The sequence below is a fragment of the Mustela putorius genome, unplaced genomic scaffold, assembly GCF_011764305.1.
Source record: "Mustela putorius furo isolate JIRA1106 unplaced genomic scaffold, ASM1176430v1.1 tig00003845_pilon_pilon_pilon, whole genome shotgun sequence".
In the NCBI taxonomy this organism is placed as follows: Eukaryota; Metazoa; Chordata; class Mammalia; order Carnivora; family Mustelidae; genus Mustela; species Mustela putorius.
The window spans coordinates 80,109,431-80,134,650 of NW_025421998.1; positions in this window are offsets into that span (position 1 = coordinate 80,109,431).

Sequence of the window (25,220 nt, forward strand, 5' to 3'; positions counted from 1 at the left end):
AAATAAATTTCATGTCTCTACTTAACATATTCAACCTTCCCTCTAGCTTCTAGCTTCTTCAATATACAGAATGTAATTATAATTACCTTTCTAATGTCCTTTGTTAATTTTAATGTTGGTGTCAGTTCAGGTTCCATTTCAGTTGATTGATTTTTCTCATTATGGATCACATTTTCCTGCTTCTTTGCATGCTTGGTAACTCTTTATTGTATGCTGGAAGTTGTGAATTTGATCTTGTTGGATGCTAAATATTTTTATATCCCAATAAATATTCTGTGCTTTGTCCTGGAATGTGGTTAAATTGTAGTTTTGATCTTCCTTTTTTCATTTTTTAGGCCAATTCAGAGCAGTGTTTGGTCTAGGTCTAATTATTCACATTGCTACTGAGGAAGAACCTTGTGATTATTCTACACTATGCTTCATGAATTATGAGTTTTTTCAGTGTGGCTGGTAGAAAAAGTCACAATTCATGGCCCCATCTGAGCACCAACTTCTATTCCCTGATTCTACTGAGTAGTTCTTTACCTGGCTTCAGGTAGTTTCTCTACTTGCATGTGTTGGTAACTACTCAGATGAAAACCTGGAAGGGATATTCTACATATCTCTGGAGCTGTCCCTTTGTGGTCTCTACTTTCTGTGTACTCTAACCACTGTGATCTCCCTCAACTTTGTCTCATTAGTACGAGAAGTCTCCTGAGCTACACTTAGGTTCTTCCTTCCTAGCTGAGACCTAGAAACACTTTCAAGGTAGTAAGCTTATAATTCATCTGTAGGGTTCACCTCATTTGTTTCCCATCTCTTAGGCTTCATGCCTCCTTTTCCCTAGAGCCCAGGGTCTCAAAAAGTATTGTTTCATTTTTTTCCTATTTTTTATATTATTATTTCAGGAAGGAGGGTAAATTTGTTCCCTATTCCTCCAGCTTGTCTGGGAACAGTGCAAGATTTTAAACAGAGAATGGCCTGATAGATTTTGAGAAACACCCAGTCTACAGTATGGAGAATGTTGAACTAAAGCAAATCTGGGGAAAGACAGAGAGTCAAATAAAGAGGCTTTAACACAGGTTAGGTGAGATATCCTAGTACACAACAGATTGTATCATCTTGCTTTGCCAATTACTGTCAGAGAGGAATCATGACAGTCACCATCGTATAGGGAGGAGAAAGAATGATGTGTGTGTGTGTGTGTGTGTGTGAGAGAGAGAGAGAGAGAGTGTGTGTGTGTGTATTTAAGGATTGATATGTAGTATATAAAAATACAAAGAAAGGAGTCAACTTTCCAGTCCGTCTCCAGTGCAGCATGGTATGAGACATCTCATGGATTAACTTTATGTTGCAAAAATAGATCAAAGCATTATTCTGCAAGTTAGTATATTTTGTCCTTCTTCAGCTTGTTCACTATTTCTCGTCACCCTTCCCACAAGCAATTGAAAAAAAAAAAGAACACTCAAAGAATATTTCAAATATATACAGAGAGTGAGTTTTTCATTCTCCAAAGATTAGATGAGGCTAAGAAAGGTGATCCTTAAAATGTATATACAGAGGGAGGGAGTGTTGCTGTGTGTGACTCAAACTGAGGGGGAAGTAGAGAAACAACCATGTTCTTGGAAGGGGTCTCATGAATCAGAATCTTCTTTTGCAAGAACCAGGGAGAAAGTGTTATGGACTTAAACTGTCCCAGAGCATGGAGTTCTACTGAACCAATGCCTGTGAACAATAATGCCAACCAACTGCTACATTTGACATCCCAGAACAAAGAGTAGGAAAATGTGGGCAACTTATGTGGAAATGGAGTTGTAAAGAAAACACTTTGTCCCATATCAGAGTTGGGGGAATAGATGAGAACCAGCTGGGCCTTCCTCCGTAAGCTACACTACCTCTGTGTGTTACTTGTGTTACTACTTGTTTCTCCTCTCTTGGTAATAAAATCCTCTTCAAGACACTTAATAGCTTTTCAGAATTTTCTTATTGCTTTACAATCAAAAATTGCTCACAGGATGAGAAATAAGTGATTGATAATGCAGTTATACTAACTAGACTACTACAACAATATAGAAGAAGAAGAATTAATGGAAAATAAACATCATCACTACTGAACTAGGAAAACATAAAAACCAGGTAATTTTATGTGAAACTAATGTTACATTATGTGCCAACTATACTTTAATAGAATAATACTAATAACTGATAAAAAAAAAAACCCAGGTAGTTTGGTAGTTTTCTTTCTATAGTTATCATGTTTACATGTGATGTCTCCTGGAAACAAATTCTGAGTTCTACGCTCTTTGATCTATAGCATCTTTCCATTGAAGTAAAAGGTCTCGCACATGAAAATTCTTACTAAATGTTGACCTACAGACAACTTAAAGAATGACTAAAACGAGGTGATTAAAATCTCTAAGCTCCACCTTACCTCTGTAAAATTATGCATTTAACTACTTCAATCCACTGTGTTTTCAGAAACCAAATATACGCACAATACCATAAAGTATGAAATCTTGGTCCCTGGATCTGAAAAAACACAAAACAAAACAAAAAACCCATTACATGTTCTATAACATGTGCCTCCACCGCAGTTCCTTGCCTTGGAAGGCAGAGCTTTTAATATTATTAAAGCTAACCTGGTTAAAATAAGGGGAAGCTATTTAAAACTCTGGCATAAGACTGGTAGAAGTTTGTGGAGTCAACTGGCAGATTCTTTACCCAAGAGGCATATACAAATGCATCATGTTAGGTATATGTATAAAACCAAAGGTAGAAAAAGTATTTTGCCCATTTGTAGCACCTCTGAAAAAGTCTCTTAGACCTGGCAATGCTCACTGTGGCCCAGGGCCTTCATAGTCCTTGTCTAGTCAAGACTCATCATATGCCCTCTGCTGGGTCTGCCTAGTGATACATCCACTCCACTGAGCCTATAAACGGTAGTGCCAAAAAATAACACTTCCTATGGCCTTAGGTTAAATTATGCAGGCAGGATGCTCAGTAGATTGGTATCTAAAGTTAACTTTTGAATCCTTCTCACAAACAATAGAGGATAACATTATTACTTTATCTTAGGCACTGCATTAAGCACTTCACAAACATCACTTCATTTTTACAAAAACTCTCTGAGTTAGGGAGCTCAGAGAAATTGAAACTTAAAGTTTAGTGATATGTCCGGCATCACAGACCTAAGTAAAAGCAGAGTTGGTCTGGAGATTGAGCCCTTGACCTCTATGACTTTTTACAGCTAGTAGGAATTTCTATTGGGAAGTCACCTCTGGTTGTGATCCTACATTCCAGTCCCCTTCCATGCAAATCACCTCATCCCCAGGTCAAGCTTAAATTCAATCAAATAGTAACTGTCCTCACTAAATATTAGACATTTCTTTTAAAAAAAAAAAAAGTTTTAAAAAAAGACGTTCCCTTTTTTAAAAAGAGCATTTAAAAATGCTCTTTCTTCCACTAAATTAAAATTTTAAGAAAAAATTATAGGGTCAAGATCAGGAGGCAATCAGATGTCAAATTAATAACTTCTCTAACAGACAATTAGAAAATTAAGAGATCTAGTCAATTTAAAAATTTTATTTATTTATTTGACAGAGATCACAAGTAGGCAGAGAGGCAGACAGAGAGGGGGGGGGAAGCAGGCTCCCTGATGAGCAGAGAGCTCAATGCAGGGCTCAATCCCAGGACCCTGAGATCATGACCTGACTAGAAGGCAGAGGCTTAACCCACTGAGCCACCTAGGCACTCCTAGTCAATTTAGATTAAGAAAACATTGTTGGGTACCTACTCTTTGTCAGGTACTCTTCTTGGACATGATTTGCAAAAATGCCTTTGCCTTTGCCTTTGCACATTACATATCTTGACTAGGAGTTCTTTTCTATCATAAAATATAGGACTGGTATAATATTTTTTCTACTTGTTTTTTGTATTATTTTTGTAGCTTAATAACTGATCATCTCAGCTGACTTCACTGAGTTAAACCATTTTCAACAATTCCTTTACAGAGAGTGATTGTGAAAATGGGCAGTTTTCCACAATATCAGAGATTCAGCTGGGAAGCATCCATTACATTAATAGAATTTATATAATTCCATTTTATTGCCATCAAAAGGTTGAATCTAAAAGGTTTTACTAAATGTTATTTCCTTTCAAAGAGGTTGTTTCTGTCAAAAATATGAATTATAGAATTCAAAAATGATCATTTTCTCCTCCATATACCTTACTTGGTAGGCAGTCTCTACATTTAAAAGGAATATATATAATCTCCCAACTTGGAACAACTGCAGGTGAGGTTTTGTTATTGTTGATTTATTGATTTATTGATATAGATATAGATAGATAGCAAGATAGATAGATTTTTAACTGTAGAGACTACCAAGTGAGGTAATTTGTGGCATAGAGTCCTTTATAAGAAGGAATGTTTTCTACTTAAATAAATGTCTTCCATGGCAAACCTCACAGAAGCCTTTACTGTGGACTCTCAATGACAGATGATTTCCAATGGTGTTTTGTCAAGCAAACTGAGACATAATGAGAGTAACAGAACAAAAACTTAAGTTTGAACATAGCCCAATCCGCCAGTTCTCTGTTAGGGAGGCATCCGTTAGCTACCTTTTCTCCTCCCCATCCTCTGTATCAGTCAGACTAACTCCTGCTGTCTGAAGTTGGAGGTGGCTTCTTTGGTTCATTCAGATTCATCATGGCTAACTGTTCTTTTTTTGAAACTACTTGTATAAATAGGTCAGGATAATGAGTAAAGGAGAAAACAAACAAACAATCTTCTGTTATAGTTTCATTCCAATCCCCAAACACACAGTCATGGCCTTATTCTTAGAAAAGACAGGCAGCTCTTGGATGGCACCCCACTTAGGAAAATGACTACCAGACACTAGTTGGGGAAGTGACAAATCTCAAAAGTTTTACAAATATCAGATCAAGATTTTCTTTTTAAAGTCTGGATTTTTATTCCCATTGGAGGCATACCAAAAACCAGAACCATGGTGTGCAGTGTTAGTAACCCAGTGCATCTAACTGCCAGAAAGTTGAAATCTCACCTCACCATTTGCCGCCAGTAGGACTTCTGGCAACTCGTGGCTGTTTTAAATGCAGGCAGAATGGAGTTGCACAGCCAGCCTCCCCACATGGGGAGAGCAAAGGGCTATGCAGAGGTAGAGTGCAGAATGTAAGTGCTTTAGGAAATGAGCTCTAGCTCTAGCTCTCCTTTGTGGAATCAACATCTAATTTACATGTAGAATCAAACACCTACCAGTGAATTAGATGCTTACAAAACAAAAACACTGGAGATTAATGAGCAATGTCAATGATGAACAATTCTGAAGTATTGTGAGGGACAGTTACTAAGTTTATTATTTTTGGAGGGGAATATATTTATAAGATGCATGATAATCAAAGAGAAAATTTAAATCCAGCAGGCATGTATCGTGTTTCTCCAAATTCAACCCCAAAATACAACTAACATGTCTTTCCTACATATCTTCAGGTAGACTGGCTTATCTCTGCTTCTGTCTAGAGTTTGGGGGTGGGCATTGTCTCATCTGAAGCATCTTCTCTTGGCAGAAGATGGGAGTACCTAGATGAGTAGTTACAAATGAGAGATGCCACTTGAAGCCTTGGCTTGGGACTGGTATGTAATCACTTTTTTTGTTTAATTAAACATTTTGTTATTATTGAAACATAGTTGGCATATAGTGTTATATTAGTTCAGGTATACAACATAGTGTTTCAACATTTCTATACATTACTCAGTTCTTAACATGATAAATGTTGTCACTGTCACCATACATTATATTATTGACTATATTTCCTGTGCTGTACTATTCATCTCTCTGATTTCCTTATTTTATAACTAAGTCTGTACTCCTTAATCCCCTGAATCCCCCTCTTAATGCTTTGTTGCCTGTAACCTCCCCTCCCCTCTGGCAATCACCAGTTTATTCTCCGTAGTCACAAGTCTTTGTTTTTTGTTTGTTGATGTTTGTTTATCTGTTTATTTTTAGAGTCCACATATAAGTGAAATCATATGGTATTTGTCTTTCTCTGTCTGACTTATTTCACGTAGTATAATACCCTCTACGTCCATCCATGTTGTTTCAAGATCTTTTTTCCTTTGGCTGAGTAATACTCCATTGTATATATACCACATCTTTTATATCCATCCATCTATCAAGGGACATTTAGGTTGCTTCCATAGCTTGGCTATGGTAAATAATGCTGCCATAAACATAAGGGTGCATATATCTTTTGATATTAGTTTTTTCATTTTCTTTGAGTAGATACCCAGTAGTAGAATTACTGGATTGTACAGTATTTCCATTTTTATTTTTCTGTGGACTCCATACTGTTTTCCACAGCGGTCACACCAATTTACATTCTCTCCAACAGTGCATGGGGGAGTGTCTTCTCAAGAAAGGTAAACAAAAACAAAAACAAACTATTAGGACTACACCCAACTGAAAAGCTTTTGCACAGTGAAGGAAACCATCAACAAAATGAAAAGGCAACCCACTGAATGGCTGAAAATATCTGCAAATAATGTATCTGAAGAGGGGTTAATACCAAAATATATAAAGAACTCATACAACTCAACACCAAAGAAACAAAAAATCTGATTTAAAAAATGCACAGAGGTCTTGAATGGACATTTTTCCGAAGACATGCTAATGGCCAACAGACACATGAAAAGATGCTCAACATCAGTAGTCATCAGGGAAATACGAATCAAAACCACAATGTGATATCACCTCACACCAGTCAGAATGGCTAGCATCAAAACCACAATCATATCTTTCCACATTCCTCTGGCCAAACCCAGGTCCAATTCCACAGCAATGTTTGCTTCTTCATGGAGATGGGGGAATCAGAATGACTATTTTCTGAACAAAAAGCTAATCCAACACATCTTCCCTATCCTCCTAATTTAGAAAATATCAGTAATTAAGAATGAGAAAAATAAAAATTACTGGTTACACTATCATCCAGAGATCACCAGTATTAATCTTTGATATACATTCTTCCAGTTTTTTCTTTCTGGGTGGTGGGAAGGCATTAGTAAAGGAGTCCTGAGGAGGGACAAAGGGAAGAGTCAAGCACAGGTTCCCCAGGGTATTAATTGAAATGGCCTGTGTTTCTGAGCCTATCTCACTGTAAGTGACTACAGAATGGTGGCTGTTATTAGTTAGCCTCTCTGAGCCCCCATTTCAATCAGTAAAATGAGGCTAACCACTGTATCTACCTCATATGCAGGTGTGACGATTAAATGAGTTATTAAATGCAGATAGAACTTGCAACATGACAAATGCTCAGGAAAATTTAGTCACTATCCATAAATACAGTGTAGCAGGGTTTTATCTTTCAGTACCGACCTATTTATTTTCTATTCATTATCTATACTTTAGTCTCTCACTTGCAACCCAAGCGTCTTTTCCTACCTAAAGCATAAACACTTCAAACAGAATACTGACAATAATGCAAGAGAGAAAGATTTGGATGCTTATTTACAGAGTGGTGAGAGCCTCCCAGAGGCTCTCAAAGCCTCAATCAAGGGTCATGTAGATGTAGTACTTACTAAAATAATTTTTGGAAGTCTGTGTGTCCTCATACATATTTTTAACTTGACATCAAAGATTTCTCATTATGAGTTTAAATGGATATAATTGTTGGCATTTGATAAAAATAAGGTTATAGTACTCTTTTAAATATCCAGTGAAATTTAAGTAATCAAAATGATTCTAAACAATACACCAACAATTTCTTCCTGAACATTCATGAATTTTGTACCTTTTGATTTATTCTCCCTTGAATTCATATTTTAATTATATTTTAAGCATAAAATTTCATTCTAATATAACCTATTTTTTTATTCTTGAAAGACTTTTATTGATAATCCCACTGCTATTCTTTGTAAAGTAAAAATATGTATGTATTTTTATGTGCAAAATTTCTTTGAAGGGTTATAAACACTCAAAAATTTTTTTCAGGCTGAAGTCATTAGTATTATCACTTGTGCATCATAAATATGGTATTAAACTGCTGCATAATTATTGAACATTAGAAGTAAAATTTTTAATGTCTCTTATTGAGATTAGTGGTTTTTTTTTCAATTAGCTTTTGTCTCTGTGAATGCATAAAAAATTGTTAGAGTCAACAGAGTTCTGCATAAATTATATTCTGATTTGGTTTGTTTTATAGATGTGAACAGAAGAAATTATTTTCACATAAATTAGCAGAGAAGAATGGAAGAAAGTTTTATTTCTTTTTCAGAGACATGTCATTTAATTCCTTAAATGGCAAAAGTCACAGCGATCTATTATCAAAAATTATCTTTGATTATACACTGACACATCTTTGTGTGTGTCAATGATATGTTAACAAAAATTATTTTTAGCCATTTTTAATTAAGTCTCACTTCAAATTGGTAAAAGCAAAGAGTTAGAAACAACCTGACTTGGATTTTATTTGAAATGTGATTTGTTGCCCATCACTTAGGCCTTACTTTCTCAAAATCCACAACATAACCAAAAAACTTTACAAACACGTGCTAACTGACTCTTAGTTATACCTCTTACTCTTTTATTAAGAGGAATTATTTAATCCAACACACACAAAAGGGATAAGGAAAAACCAAAATGTTTTACTCTCTCTAATACAATATTTTTGTTTTAAATTCTTTTTATCTTATTATATGCTTTAAAAATATTTTTATCAATACTTTAGCATTGTAAAATTAACTATTTAAACTTATGGAGAATGTCTGTCCTATAAACGAATCAGCATAGTATCCCTACCTAATCAGACTTATATTCTGTCAGAAAAATTTTCCCTTCATGTTTCAAGTTAAGAAAATGTATCAATTCACTTTTCAAGTGTTATTATTAAAAAGTTCTGAGGAAATAAGTTAGATACAGAGACTGCCATAAGCAGTCATGAGGATTAAAATGATGTCAATCATGAGTAATATGTTATGAAAATAATGTAATATATCAGTAAGCCATTGCCTATTACTTAATTTGTAATAATTTAGTGAAACGTTTAGCTAAAACTGTAAGTTCTTTATAAAGCAGGAGGAATAGGATAAGATTTGGAGACATATATATATATGTGTGTGTGTGTATACATATATATATGAGGATTTACCAATTATTATATATAGAATAATTATTATATATAGGATATAATATAATACATATTACATGATATATAATATATAGAGAGAGAATATGATTTGGAGATCCTTAGTATATATATGAGGATTTATCAATTAGTTATTGATAGTATGATTGCAAAACAACCAACCATATAACTTTAGTGTTCTATAACAATAAACATTTATTTCTCACATTTATTTCTTGCATCAGTTGAACTAGGCTAGCCTGGACTGGGTAGCTCTTCTGTTCTTGGGGCGGGGGGCTCCTTAATTTGTTTGGAAGTAGGCTGATCTACACTATTTTTCTAAGATGAGCTGGTTAGCCTGGGCATGTCCTTCACAAGTGATAGCAGAAGCAAGGAAAAAAAAGTGGTTTCAAGCACTTAAGCCTCTTGTGGCTTAGGATAGAAACTGGCCTATAGGTTACTCATTCTATTGGCCACAGCAGGTCACAAAGCCAAACCTGAGGAATGGGAAATCATGCTGGGTCCTAGAGAGCATTCAGCACAGCTGCATGGCTAGGAACATGAATAGAGGGAGGAATGGAGAATGGAACCCATCATTCAGTCTACCACTGTGTGCACAATAAACTTTGTGGACTTCAGCTTTGGGAAATAATTACATGTGAATCAAATATAAATATCAGCCATCATTCAATTGAGTTCAGTAGTTACCATGATTAAACATTTCCTATAGGGCAAGAAAAAAAAAAAGGAAAAAGAGAAAAGTGAGAAAAGCACGTATTGCCAAAATCTAATTAGTCTGGCAACTGGCATATAGTTTTATTTTATTTTTTTCTTAGTAGGAGATAGAAAATATTCAACATTATATAACATGAAGTAAAATTAGGATCACCAGTAATTGCTATAAAATATCTTATTGAATAAGGTGTGCCAAATTTGAAATAAATTAAGTTAAAGCTTTGACTCTGAGTTTTAACCAATATACACTGAAAAAGTTGGGTGATCTGAAAAATCTTCCAGTTAGAGTTAAAGAACCAGTATCATTCACCTGTATTGCCTCGGCTGTTTGAAAGTTACTTTTTTTCAAACTAAATAACATGTCTTAGGGATGAGATTGGCAAAGAGTAGAAAAAATTGCTTACATTTAAGTAAGTGTTGTTTTTGTGATTTTCTTACAGATGGATGGCCACTTTGCTTTGCTTGCAGCCTTTTCTCCTCTCCTGGTGATGCATTCTTCAATCCTGGTGGGGGAATAAGAAGCAAGTTAATACTTGTCTTTCCTGCACACACCCCAGTCTATAATACATCTGAATTCTGAACATCCCAACATGGGTCAAAATACCCAGTTCTTACAGAGACACATGTAAGAGAACAAGGACTGGATGTATTATGACTTTACAATGCAGCTTAAAAATTATCAGGCATGTCTCCACCCCTTGTATTTTATGTTTCTTTACTCAGATTAATTCTGTGTACTCTTTTTCCTCCTACATGAATTTTGTGATCATTTTGTCAAGTTCAAGCAATATCTTTTAAGATTTGGCTTCAAATGTATTTAGATATGTAGATTAACTTGTACCTATCAGGATTTTGCCATACTGTTTTCCTATTCAGGTTTGTGATATCCACACAATTTATTTATATATTAAAGAGTCATTAATAGTCACAAGCTAAATTTTGCCTCCTTCCCAGAAGTCCTTCACATTTCCTTTTTAGGTTATTATTTGATAGTCCTGTTTATACTCTTGGGAATGAAAATTGTTTTAAATTATAATTACTCATTCCTTTTCTTAAAAGGAAAGACTCTCAGAACACATATTGTCTAGGTTGTTAGTATTTAAATGGATGGCCTCAGGATTTTTACATTCAGGGAATTTTAATTAATGTTTAAAAAGTAAATATTAATTATACTTTTGAAACGTTTTTAAGTTTTATCTTTATTTAATAATGTAGGCACTTTTAAATGACATTCAAACTTTTAAAATTATCCACTGCTAAATTTTCAGTATCTGTAGTTAGAAAGATCTCTGCTTTCTACTTATTGTTGGTTGTAATGAACAATTCAGAATTTCAAAGATCTAAGTTTATTCTCTAAATTAAGTATATAGACACAATTGGATATGTTTGGCTGATTACTGTCTCACTGAAGTATAATTGCCTTTGTCCATCCTTATAAAGATATTTTTAGCAATTCACAATAAGAAAAAAAATGTTCTGAATAAGCTTTCATTAGAACTTCCTAGGAGGGGCGCCTGGGTGGCTCAGTGGGTCAAGCTGCTGCCTTCGGCTCAGGTCATGATCTCAGGGTCCTGGGATCGAGTTCCGCATCGGGTTCTCTGCTCAGCAGGGAGCCTGCTTCCTCCTCTCTCTCTCTGCCTGTCTCTCTGACTACTTGTAATCTCTCTCTGTCAAATAAATAAATAAAATCTTTTAAAAAAAAAAAAAAAGAACTTCCTAGGAATATAGAAAGAGTATATTAATAAAAAGTTTATTAATTTATTAATCTTAATTTCAAGATTTCTCTTCTACAGCTACAATAAAATATGTGTCACAGGAATAGATTTTGATGTACCTGAAAAAGTCAGATTTAAAACCTCTGGTTAGAATAGGGGAAATTTTTATATTTGATATGCATCTAACTATAAGAATATGTAGGTGATTTAAGCAACTGTCATACAGAGATACAAAGGACAAAATTTGCTTTAATTTTCTTAAAGAAAAATGTGTTGTTTTAAATAATTTTTAGTTCAAAGATTGATGGAATCAGCAGTTGTTCAAAAAGTATTGACAATCCTTCTCTAAAGACAACCACAAAAAGAAATATAGCCCATTACCAGTGTCATTAGCGGTCACCTTACTCAGTGCTGACTGAAAATTGATGGCCAAAATAGAGAATGACTCCTTTAATTTGCTCACATTCATCTTGAAAGTCAAAAGAACGAATGGACTATTTTCAAAAGATGGGAATAGGCTATTTATCTTTGTTTGGACTGGCTGATATGCTTGCCTATCAGCTCCTATACATAAAGTAAGTAGAAATAAAGAGTGTGGGGGTGGGATTAATAGGGAAAAATGACAACACAGGTGGGGGGGTAGGAAAAAATCAGTTTTTGATAAAGGATGACAATATTAGAGAGAAAAATTTTTTTTAATTTTTTTATAAACATATAATATATTATTAGCCCCAGGGGTACAGGTCTGTGAATCGCCAGGTTTACATACTTCACAGCACTCACCATAGCGCATACCCTCCCCAATGTCCATAACCCCACCTCCTTCTCCCTATCCCCCTCCCCCCGGCCACCCTCAGTTTGTTTTGTGAAATTAAGAGTCTTATGGTTTGTCTCCCTCCCAATCCCATCTTGTTTCATTGATTCTTTTCCTACCCCCAAACCCCCCACGTTGCATCTCCACTTCCTCATATCAGGGAGATCATATGATAGTTGTCTTTCTCCGACTGACTTATTTCACTAAGCATCATACCCTCTAGTTCCATCTAGGTCGTCGCAAATGGCAAGATTTCATTTCTTTCGATGGCTGCATAGTATTCCATTGTATATATAATTGTATATATATACCACATCTTCTTTATCCATTCATCTGTTGATGGACATCTAGGATCTTTCCATAGTTGGGCTATTGTGGACATTGCTGCTATAAACATTTGGGTGCATGTGCCCCTTTGGATCACTACATTTCTATCTTAGGGTAAATACCCAGTAGTGCAATTGCTGGGTCGTAAGGTAGCTCTATTTTCAACTTTTTGAAGAACCTCCATGCTGTTTCCCAGAGTGGCTGCACCTGCTTGCATACCCACCAACAGTGTAGGAGGGTTCCTCTTTCTAGAGAGAAAATTTTTAAAAGGTGGAGTCATAAGACTGAGAAGTAAAATCAAAGGAAACAGTAAAAGAAGAATGGAATAAACAGACATGTTGTAATGAACAAGAGGCAAATACTATCATGGTAAAAAGAGGGAGGGAACCTGTGGAACTCAAAAAAAGAAATAGGGGCATCACAGTGGCTTACTTAGTTGGTTTGCCTTCAGCTCAGGTCATGATCCTGGCATCCTAGGATGAGTCCTGCATGGAGAGACTGCTTCTCTTCTTCACTCTGCCCCTGCTCCTACCCACTCATGCTTTCTCTCTCCCTATCTCTCTTTTTCTCAAATAAATAAAAAAATATTTTTAAAAAAAGAAATAGAGTATTATCACAGTTTAAAATCAGAACCTCTGAAGTTACTGGATTATAACCCATAAATAAAATAAGTGTCTAGGAGTCCATACTGATATAAATTGAATAAACAAATCAATGAGTAGAAACAGCTTTTTCTTATTGAAAAATTCCAATTAATAAATGTAGGAAGAATAAAGGAAAAACAAAATTAGCATTGGACAAACACTGTAATAACAGTAATAATTGATGTCGGCATGATCCACCAATGGATGCTAAAATTAGTGAGCAAAACTTTGAGGGGAAATTGAATATTTGCATACTCTCAAATATTTTCTCCAAGATATTTATTAACTACAAATGGGCAAAGAGTAACTTACAGCAGAGAAACTCAGGACCCACAGACAGAACCTTAGCCATGTGATCACCTGTAGTATCACTAAGAACAAGAGTTATTGACATTATGTACCTTCTGATATACACTGAGAAGGGCAAAAAAAAAAATCACTTCTCTGTCTTAACATGTATAAACTCATGTAAGTAACAAAAAAAATGAGGGATATTCTATAAATTAAGTGACTGATACTCTTCAAAAGTATCAAGGTCCTGAAAGATGAAGACTGAAGGATAGTCACAGATTGGACAAAGGAGACAGGACAACTAAATGCAGTGTAGAATCTTGGACCAGAGTTGGAGAAGAGAAAAGTAATTAGTGGAAAGTCTGGTGAAGTTTGAGTAAGGTCTGTATTTTAATTAACTATATTAATTATATTAATATATAATTGTAGCTATATTATTTTCCTAGTTCTGGTTATTTTGCTGTGGTTATATAACATTGGGGGCGTGCTGAGTGAAGGGCATATGGAAGCTACTATTTTGCAGCTTCTTGTAAATTTGATATTATTTTAAATAAAGGTTAAAAAAATTCTGGATCTCAAGCAAAAACTTTAGACAAGACTTCTGCTGTAGGAATAATGTACTGATACATTTCATCGTGTTTGGTTTTTGCTGTTTTTCGATAATTCAGATGGTGTTTTACTTTAGTATCTGCATCCTTTATGAGGAGTGATTATGCTCCTTTTTCTCAGGAGTGATTGTGGGGCACTGGAATTCTCAGCTCCAACCAACATTCTGAATTCCAGACTTGGCAATGTAACAAGGACATAGAACAGCAACAACCTCCTGGTGACTCTGTGGACTTGGGTAATTATTAAACCAGTAGCAATCATAATAGACTCCTGTGAAGGGCACTTGTCTCTTCTCTTGGTACCAGGTAATTCTGGATCCCTATATTATAATGCAGGTAAAGAGAAGGAAATAACCCCTAAATTTACTTACATTCCCTTCAAATGTCTGAATAGAGGTTCCAGTGAGATTACATTGATTTAAAGAAAATAGTAATACATTTCTTATGCCTTCAAGATTGTGGATTAAGATTTATACTCACTATCCCTCCTATATCTTTAGTTAATTATTAAATAAAATCATGATAAAGAAACACTCTTCTCTTTTTTGGGAATAATATATAAAGCAGAAGTTCTCCGACTTGAAATGCTATTTCCAAATCCCTCTGCTCCAGACTTCAGAAAAATCCCATTTTTTAAAAAAAGAAATTATTTATTTATTGATTGATTTGAGAGAGAGAGAGGCACAAGGGGGAGGGGAAGAAGAAGAGGGAGTGAGAATTCATGCTGAGCACAGAGCTGGAGGAGGGGCTCCAGGCTGGCTCCATCCCATGACCCTGAGCTCATGACCTGAACTGAAACCAAGAGTCACATGCTTAAACGACTCCACCACCCAGGTGCCCCCCTTCTGTTGATTAGTAGGCTCAACTACCTATAAAATACAGTTATCTCCATGCATTTTTTTCTTCTTTTGAGATCTGAAAGAATGGGCAATTTTCATGATGAGTTGCCCTTTCTGTGACTTTGAGACTTAAATTGGTGTGGTTTATGGCAGCAGATTCAGAGAAGGCACCTTGACAGGGTCATCAGACACGTCATGAAACATTTCAGTAACCATTCTCTCTGCTTATTAACCAAATGAATATCTCCCTCTTGTTTGGTTTAGACAAGCAAGCAACTGTTAATTTACAGAGAACTTTGATATTCACTCGATTCTACTCAAGTTCAGAAAAGAAGTTCCCAGGGTTATACTCCATCACTACCAGTTTCCTTTTCTCCATGGTATGTGAGTGCATTTCACTGAGGAAAGAAGAGTTTGATAGATGACTTCTCCAGAAAATAAATAAAATGGTATTTGCCAATTGCTGCTCTCTTTTATGCCTGGGTAACCTAGATTTGCATTAGAAACCAACCACAATTTAACAACATAATTTATGGTGCTTCTAAAAGACCTGCCTTTTTTTTTTTTAATTCCCTGGTCTGATCCTCCAGTTCCATTCTTATTGTCACATTAGTGACTTAGAGATTTCTATTTTCCCCTTGAAACCATCAGTTTAAGAATTTATGGTTTTACCCAAAGTAAATATTCTTTAATTCAGCCCAAATACTTTATAATGGCATTATCCTTGACTCACATGGCTTTCCCTGGGCTTTGGAGCCAGACAAACTTTAACTGTGGTCAGTACTTAGAAGCTGTACTAACTGGAAAATTAGGGTTATACGTTTGTCCTCTGAGATTTACAATGTAATATTAACACTGGGTTTCAACATGGGTTGTCATGACAAAAAAAGGATTGAAGACTTGGCCACAATACTTTTTGGTTATTGAACTATGTTTGTTAACATAGATATGAGACAATTTGTCAACTGGAACAAAAGGACAGCTATCTTAGAGTGATACCATTAAAAGCTTGAGTTATGTAACTCTTCTTCCTCAAATTTCATGGTCTCCAAGCATGTCCATGATTTCCATGTTGATCTATCTACAGCTCTTTATTAACTCATTCAATATATAGAAAGAACAACCTAGCAAGAGAGAATGTATTGATTCTCCTGTATTTCCACACCTCCTGCCTATAATTTCTCTTGATAAATAAAAATAGCAACCACTTATTTTTTTCCAAAGTGCCCAAGAGCAGGGAGTATTGTTGTGAATATTCCCAAAACGTTTATCTGTTTATTCATAATTGGGCTTTCTGGATTCTGCCTCAATGAAATGTGAATCTGATCTGGCCACCCCCCCACATTCTAAAAGAGGAAGTCTTTAGGGTCTTCAAAGCAGTGATTGAGTCCCAAGCACCCTTGTTTGAAATCATAATGCTCCACGAAATCCAAGTTTATTCCTTTATTTATTTGCATGGAATAGCATTTCTATGTTATTTACTAGCTGTGTGATTTTAGGAAAGTTATCTAGACTTCGTCAAGCCATTTTTCCTTAATCCTAAATGAAACCAATAATTAGTACCTTGTAGAGATATTGTTTGGATTAATTGTAATACTTAGAAAGTATATATCACATTTCTTTGGGTACATAATAAAAAATAAGTCACAGTAAAAATAAAATATAACAAGTTCAATATAATTAATGTTTTTGTAACAAATCTATCACCTTTCACTGTGAAGACAAATCTAAGAGCATAGCCTCAAAAAAATCTACATTGGAATATCATCTTAAGCAAATACATCTTATTTGCTTTACTGAAGTCATATTTCCCAAACCTGAACACTGAAAGCAATGTTACTGGTCATCTGGTCCAACTTCATCACAAACCAATCCCTACTAGAAATTCACCTAGATTATTAAAAACCTTTCAGTGATTGAGAATAAACCTCTTTAAAAAATCCATCCCATACTCTAATTTTGGGTAAACCTGCCCATGAAGATGAAATGTGTCTTTGTAACATCTGTCTTTTGATTTCATTAGTCTCTGAGTAACAAATGATACCATAATTCCTCTTTAAAAACTCCTACCCACATTTCTGTTAATTTTTTTCCCAGGTTTAACATTCAAAACTTCTTTATGTTTTGTATTTCATAGTTTCTAAGTTCTTTACCATCTTTATTTTTTAATTTAAATTCAATTAATTAACATATAATGTATTATTAGTTTCAGAGGTAGAGTTCAGTATTATACCCAGTGTTCATTACATCATGTGCCCTCCTTAATGTCCATTATCCAAGTACCCCATTCCCCTACTTCCTTCCCTCTAGCAACCCTCAAATACCTTTGTTTCCTGTGATTATGAATCTCTTATGGTTTGTCTCCTTGATTTTATTTTTCCCTCTCTCCCTCTATGATCCTCTGTTTTGTTTCTTTAATTCCACATATGCGTGAGATCATATGATAATTGTCTTTCTCTGGCTGACATATTTCACTTAGCATAATACCCTTTTTCCATCCATATCACTGCAAATGGCAAGATTTCATTTTTTTTTTTTGATGGCTGAGTAGTATTCTATTGTGTGTGTGTGTATATATTTATCACATCTTCTTTACCCAGTCATCTGTCAAGGAACATCTGGGCTCTTTCCATAGTTTGGCTATTGTGGCCTCCAATCCTATACACACTGGGGTGCAGGTGATCTTCAGATCATTACATTTATATCTTTGTGGTAAATACCTAGTAGTGAAATTGCTGGGTTGTAGGGTAGTTCTATTTTCAACTTTTTGAGGAAACTCCATATTGTTTTCCAAAGTGGCTGTATCAGCTTGCGTTCCCACCAACAGTTCTTTACTATCTTTTAAAATGTAAGATGAACCATCTCCTTGTGAATAGTCCATAAGTGGTCTGACCATGGCAGTGAACAATAGGAAAATGGGCCTATTGTCTTCATAGACCCAAAGACTACTCCTTACTCTTGCAACTTCATAATAAATGAATGTGCATTCCCTTGTTTTAAGCATCCAATCACAATTTTTTTGTTCACACTGAGCTTAGGAATAAACATGGTCTTTTTTTTTTTTTTTTTTTAACAATAACTGCTATCTGAGTAGACCTTCTCCAAGCACATTATCTGAGTATGATAATTTTAAACCATGACTACAGGCCTCCATATTCTTCTTAAACATAATCTTGGGTTTTTTTTGGTCCAATATAATAATCATTTTCAGACTTATTCAGACATAGGTATGATACTCATTGTATTATCAAGCAATTCACAAATATTAAACAGAATAGGAAAGTTGGTGTGATAACCACCAAGCTGTATAACGGGCCCACCATATAACGTTTTGTCTTCCCCACTAGTTGCAACATCTTTAAGGGCAGAGATCCTGAATCATTCATCTTTGTGTCTGTATGGTATAATACAGTGCCCAGCAAGTGAAAGGTGCTTAATGAATCTGAATGAATGGAAAGCAAAATGTGATGTTCAATGGTAAAATCAGAGCACTGGAGAAGTCCAAAAGAGAGAGAAATGAATTGTGAATTTGAAATAGATCTTGAAAGAAAAACCAATTTGGAATGTACCGTGATATAAGATGAAAGGATTGTGCATTTCAGAAGAGAGATTTAATAAGCCATGACTAAAGATCAAAGAGTTTCATTGCAAGAATGCATCCAAAATTAAATTAATGAAGTAGAACCTGGTAGAGTAAGAGAGAATAAAGTATTCCTTAACTTCTAACATGGATAATAGGTCTCAGAGGATAATCAAGAGGACCTGATTAGCTGAGCAAAAGGATGTTTTTGTGATTGAAAAAGAAACATTATCTTTTGCATTCGTGGAAGACACATAAGAATACTGAATCCAAAAATTCTTCTAGAAGAAAAGATTTTTTAAAGATTATTTATTTATTTATTTATTTGACAGAGATTACAAGTAGGCAGAGAGAGGGGGAAGCAGGCTCCCCGCTGAGCAGAGAACCAGATGTAGGGCTCCATCCCAGGGCCCTGAGATCATGACCTGAGCGGAAGGCAGAGGCTTAACCCACTGAACCACTCAGGTTTCCCAGAAAAGAGTTTTTGAAAAATTTCAAATAATATATTGCAAATATCAGTAGTATTAATTGTATTTTTGTGTTGGTAAACAGATGGATAGATGCATCATGTGTAAATGACTAAAAAATATTAACAAATATGAAGATACTGAAAACTGGGAAATGCTGGTCAAGAAACAGTTATTGAGGTACTTCTTTTTTATTACTTTGGAAGATAGAACTGAAGCAGAAAATAAGACACTTTATCTTAAAAAGCTTAAAATCCAATTAGGGGCACCTGGGTGGCTCAGTTGGTTGAGCTTTTGGTTTTGTCTCAGGGTCATGAGACTGAGCCCCAGGTTGGGCTCTGCACTTAGCATGGAGTCTGTTTGAGATTGATTCCTATCTGCCCCAACCACTGCCCTGCTCTAATCTTCCCCCTACTTGCACTCTCTCTAAAAATAAATGAAATCTTAAAAAAAAAAAAGTAGTAAGTATAAAAAAATAGAAAGTAAAAATAATAGATTCTAATAAGTAAAACCTAAAAATCTGATTTTTTTAAAAGGATATTCCCCGAAAAAAGTTATTCCAGGAAAGGCAGAAGTCAACCTGGATTTGAGTTAAAATGCTACCTTTAACAGAGGCATAGATCTTCTGTCATGTATGAGAGATGCACAGAATGGCAAGGATGGCAGAAGAGCTAAAGTGACTAGTCTGTAACAGCAAGTTAGTCACTACAGTGAAGAGAATCAGGAAGAAGACTGCAAGATTCAGAGTATTTTAAATTAATAATGTGAAGGTACTATAAGCTTCTGAAGACAGAAATCACATGAGAAAAATCACACCAGTGTCTAAGGTTAACTGGGCCAACATTAAATAATAATAAAAAGTCCATAGAGTATTGCTAATAACCGTTACTTCATTCCTTTATCCCTGTTCCCTCTTCTCCATACATACCCATGTGTGCACACTTTTACACAATCATATGTTTTTTACATATTAATTAATTAATTAATGGCCTTACAGTTCATTAATTCCTAGCATCTCTAGTCTAACATATGGGACACAAGGAACTGTCTTAATTTCTTTGTTGTTGGTAACTAAAGCAAAGAAAAACAAAAAAGATAAAGGAAAAAGAGAAGAAGAATTGATAGGTAATACAGTGCAACTACAAACAACAAGTACAATTTATTGATTCACTGCTACATGACAGACACTCTGCAAAAAACCTTACCCCTTTATTTAACCATCCTAATGATCTTAGCAAATAGGCACATTATTACTCTCAGTTCACAACTGAGGAACCAGGGGATTGAGATGTGAAATAACCCATCAAAGGTCACACTGGCTTCTGGACTTCAAAACCCCTGCTTTCAACTACTACACTAAACTGTCTCAGCCTAGACTTGCGTCTTCTCCAACTCCATCAATCAGCATTTTTAAAGAGTATACAAAACTAAAATTAATCAAAGATTTCCTTTTCAAAATGTTATTTGAATAAAGCTATGAGGGATGCCTGGGTGGCTCAGTTGATTAAGCTGCTGCCTTCAGCTCAGTTCATGAACCCAGGGTTCTGTGTTGCTTAGCAGGGAGCCTTCTTCTCTCTGTGACTATTGCTCCCCCTTCTTGTGCACTCTCTTTGACAAATAAATAAATAAAATAAAAAAATAAAGCTATGAAATTATAATGATTTCCATTGTCTATGTATCTTACAGAAGAGGATAGAGTTAAAAAAAAAAAAAAACCCTCCCAGAAACACTCAAAATATTTTTTTCTGCTTTAAATTGTGTGACGGATATGACAGAAATTTTCAGAAAAGCATTCGGATAGATAAGGATGTTTTGTTTAACCCACTCATTCAAAAGGGCCTTTAGGTCAGAAAAGGAAGGAGGATGAGGAGGGAGGAGAAAAAGAAGTGATGTTGGAGGAGGAGGATGAAGAGAGGAGAGAAGGAAGGGGGGGAAGGAAGGACGGAAGGAAAGAAAAAGAAAGAAAAGGAAAGATACAAGGAGTGTGGGTAGGAGGGAAGGAAGGGAGGGAGGGAAGACAGGGAGAAAAAAAGGGAGCAGGAGGAGAAGGGGAGGGGGAAGGAAAAGGCCTACTTAAAAAGAAATGAATTGGTTAAATGGCTACATGTAAATAACAAAATAGTATGAGATGAAGATAAACGTAATAGAAAGCTTCAGGAAAAAAATTAAACTCAGAATCATAGCTGATTAAAAAAGAAATAGACCTGTATTAGGAGCAAGAGTCCCCTTCAAAGTCTTTCTAGAACCGGACTAAGAATCAAATTGCCATGAGGCAGATTAACAGTGAGAAAATCAAATTCAATTTTGTATGTACAGAGAATCCACATAGTCATGGAAATTCCAAAGAGAGTCAGACAAAATGAGGTATGTTTGTCATCCTGAACCAAGAACTGGGTATGCATTTCACAGGAAGGAGAAGGATGCATTTCACAGGAAGATGAAAGAGAGTAAATGTTTGGTAAACAATGGGACCAGCAGAAATAATGGGGCTCAGGGGACTTTGATCTAAGAGGCCTCTCTAGATTTCCTCCCTCCCTACCAAGCCAGTTCACAGCAGAACGTAGTTTTATACAGTGATAACTCTCTTCTAGGATCAGGTCCCTTATCTAAATTGTTTTCAGGCAATTGTGCAGGGGAGGTAAAGAGCTTTCCGGAACCTGTTGTGCTTTGACTGCTTTTTTCACTCAAAATAATCTTTATGCCAACATGGCTCATCTTGGGATGGCCTGCCCTTGGCCCTTACACATGTGTGGAGCTTTGCAGTATAATGCACTGGGGTATCTGGTATGTTCAGTGAAATGTACTGGGGATAAACAGTAAGATTTCAGAAGAATACAGAATACAGAATAAATAAAATTACTAGAAGCCTGGCCTTTTGCTATTTTCTAACTTTATCAAAGTCTAAATATTCTGAATAAATCTATTTCCCCCATACTTCTCAATAGTCCTTCAGTCAGTCAATAGTTTCCATTTTAGGATAATCTAGCTCGCTTTCCTCTCCCTTTGCTCAAAAAGGTGTGTCCTCCAGGTAGATGGAACAGGAGGGTATTATATGCTAAGTGAAATAAGTCAATTAGAAAAAGAATTGTCATATGATCTTACTGATATGTGGAACTGAAGAAATAGGACAGAGGATCATAGGGAAGGGAGGAAAAAAAATGAATCAAGGCAAAACGAGAGAGGGAGACACACCTAAGAGACTCGTAATCATAGGAAACAAATGGAGTTGCTTGAGGGAAAGGGTGTGGGGGATGGAATAATTGGGTGATGGACACTGGGGAGAATATGTGTTGTGATGAGCACTGAGAGTTATATAAGACTGATGAATCACAGACCTGTACCCCTGAAACAAATAATATATTATTTGTTAATTAACTGAATTTAAATTAAAAATAAATAAAAAATAAATAATATGAAAAATATGAAAGCAAATAATACTAAAATAAATAGTATCTCTAAAAAAAAAAAAAGAAAAAGAAGAAGATGTGTCCTGATTGTACTGACAGGACCTGCTTAAAACTCCAATCCAGCAAGAAAGATTGTCTTCCTTGCCAGCTTTGCGTTTTGTATTTACCACCTGAAAGGGTGGGAGCTGTGTGGTGTAGCTGTTTTTCTTTCACTGAGGCCTGGCATATAATATGTAGCAGGAGTTCTACTCTTGAGAATAGGAGGAAGGATGGAAAGTTGCATTATGGCTTTCTTAAAATCCTCAGCAACTCATGGGAATAAGCAAGAGACTAAAAGTGGATGGTACACTTTGCAGGAAATGACTTATATTTTTGTTGAAAGGCTCTGCTGCATAAACAGGGTGCAAATGCCCTGGAGAAGCAGAGAAAGACCCCAAAGAGATAACCAGGAATAAGAGCCCCAAAGGTTAATTCATGCAGAAGGGCTAGAAAACATCATATTTTGTAATGTCAGTTTCTATTATGTCATAAACTGAATAATGTCAAAATACAGCATAATCAAATAAAAACTCAAAGCTTAAAATTATTTAAATGACACCCAAGTCTAAGTCATTCTAAAATCTCCCAGAAATCGTGTTACTCTCTTGGGTTTTCTGTCCTCTTTCTTTTAGAAATCTCAAAATATATTAGTTTCAGAACATTTTGCAAGAAAGTACACAGTGATCCTTTGACCCCATTTAACATGTGGGGAATCTGAATCACAAGGAAATGAAATACTTTATCCAGCCACAACAAAATGTCACCTGATGAACTGAAGACAATTTCAGGATCTGACTTCCTTCTACTGGATTATAAAGTTCATGCAGCATGAAGAGAGCAGGGAATTTCTACAAATTGGAAGACAAACCCTGAGTGAAGTCTCCATTATCGTCAAAATCTATTTCTTTGCCCCAAACCTGTTTCCTCATCCATTTTGAGATGTACTAACTTTTAAAGAAATATTGGGATTGAAAAAGTAAATATATATTTCCTTAAAGGAAGTAACTCCTAAACTTTTGGAGCTACAATGCCTTTTCTCTGATTTGTATGACACTCTATATCTTCTTAAAGTTCTGCAGAGATGACATTTGTTTTAAAGGTATGTGTCACCTGTTGGCTGGGGTTCTAGGTTTAAGTAACTTATTCTACAGTTTATATTTCCCCTGGGGCATAATAATTTATTTTTTAACTCATTCACTCTCTTTTTTACCTCCTCCTAACTACTTTTGTTTGACTATTATTCTTGTCCCTAATGCCCCCCAAAGCACAATGTAGACAGTTTATTTTTAGTTTTGAAGCAGACTGATGTTAGCTGAATTTCCTATGACAGTCAGCATTGCATCGTGGTTAATTTGTCCACACTCTGGAGTCAGACTCCCCAAGTCTGATTCCCTGTTTCCCCATTTATTAGCTGGACAACATAAGTCTTGCATAATAAGCAACACCTTTCTTTGCCTCAGTCTCCTCATCTATAAAATGAGTGTAATAACAGTACCAACACCACAGGATTGGGTTTAGAATTAAATCAATTAAGACACAGAAGCCCTTAGAGCAGTGCTTGGAATCTATTATTCACTGTGTAAGTATTAGCTAGTACTGTTTTTGTTTCCCCATTCCATCATCTTGCTAACTGGTTAGGTGTTGTTCAAAAGTGCAAAGCTGCTTATGGTCATCATCTATATTCATGTCATTCACAGAATGATGCCCTACCAGGTTCTAACCCAGAAAATCTGACTCCTTGAGACACGGATTTTCTGGCAACCAACCACACATGCATGGTCTTGGCTCATCTGAAGACCCCTTGTTGATTTTGCATCTGGACGTAGTGGGCCAACATTGTATGATGTACAAGGTGTCAGTAAAGCCTGCAGGGGGTCCTTCGATCATAAGAAAATGACAAGTCTCATTGTTCCGGTGGGGGAGCAGACACTGAGACCAAATGATTTAACTCTTTCAAGTGAGTGATATCCTAATTTGGATTCTGCCTCGGGAGATGAGCTTCCCTGAGCTACATATAATCAAGTAAAACTTATTTTCAGTAAAAACCCCTTCAGCCCCTCATCTCTTCTCTACCGTAACAAGCAAACAAGCATAACTTTCTCCATGTAGCACCTACATCATGGTTAAGATTACAGTTAAGTCTTTGTTATCCTCACAAAATAAGTTTATATTATTAGCTGCTTTGAAGTTTCTTTTGAATCATTGCCTTAAAATATTTATGTTCTCAGATCACCTTAGAAAGCGATATTCCAAGTCTTTTCTTAGTTGTTGTTTGTTTTACCCTATGCCCACTGATGTGTTATATAGAAAAAGCAAATTGTTATTGTATTGGAACAACATTTTTCCATTGATGAAGCTCCAGTGAGAAATTATATGCAGATTTTACCATCCAGATCCATGCAAAAGCATAGGTTTTTGGGGTTTTTTTGGTGATTTTTAAAAAGGCACTATCATTATCATAACAAAACAACCAGATAAGTTTCCTATACATATAAAACACAATGATATATGAAGCTTATATTCCATTTTCAAGCAATTTTTATATGCTTAAAAACAAAATAAAAAATGTTTATTTACAGAAGCACCCTCTTCCCTGCAAGAGTTTGTTGAGTCCTCACCAGGACGTAGTTAATAGTACTA